This window comes from Ailuropoda melanoleuca, chromosome 2 (assembly GCF_002007445.2).
Source record: "Ailuropoda melanoleuca isolate Jingjing chromosome 2, ASM200744v2, whole genome shotgun sequence".
NCBI lineage: Eukaryota > Metazoa > Chordata > Mammalia > Carnivora > Ursidae > Ailuropoda > Ailuropoda melanoleuca.
In genome coordinates, this window is record NC_048219.1 from 103,742,419 (window position 1) to 103,743,272 (window position 854).

The following is an 854-nucleotide window of genomic DNA, read 5'->3' on the forward strand; positions in this document are numbered from 1 at the left end:
AAAAAAATACTAGGAGAATATTAAAAGGAATTAAAAGGCAAACTTGAAAAAGTTCTATCTGGCCAAAGAAAAATCTGAACTTTGATAAGGATAGCAATGATAGTTGATGGGAATCCATCACGTATGCTTAAGTCCCAATTGGTCCCCTCCAGTGGATGACAGGGAACATGACAGTTTTATTATTANAGGGAAGCTATAAAAAAATACTAGGAGAATATTAAAAGGAATTAAAAGGCAAACTTGAAAAAGTTCTATCTGGCCAAAGAAAAATCTGAACTTTGATAAGGATAGCAATGATAGTTGATGGGAATCCATCACGTATGCTTAAGTCCCAATTGGTCCCCTCCTGTGGATGACAGGGAACATGACAGTTTTATTATTATGAAAACTAGGTAAAGAAAGAATAGAACATTGATTCTGCCCTTTTTGGGAAATGCATGACTGAGTAACCAAATCGTAGATGAGAGGATCCATCTTCTTCTAAATAAAATTATTCAAGCTAATGGATAAAAATAATGGATATAATTAGAGTATTACCATTTTGGAAGCTCCAATAAAATAATGAAGTGACACATTAAGCATCAGTGTGTCCCCTGACAAAAGAATTTAACACTACCTATAGTGGTGTCAAACACTTCAAAGCTATGTATGACCAAGGGTCCACTTCCATTTGCAGGAAATAAAAGGAAGAGAGGAACATGCACAATTAGCACACAATCAGCAACTCTACCCTGGGGCAAACTCTGTAAGGCGAATAGCTCAAATTCATTAACAGACAATTTTAAGGAAGAGAAAAGAACTTGGTGGGGGTTGGGAGAAGGGATGACTTTATTAAAATGAAGTTACATAACATG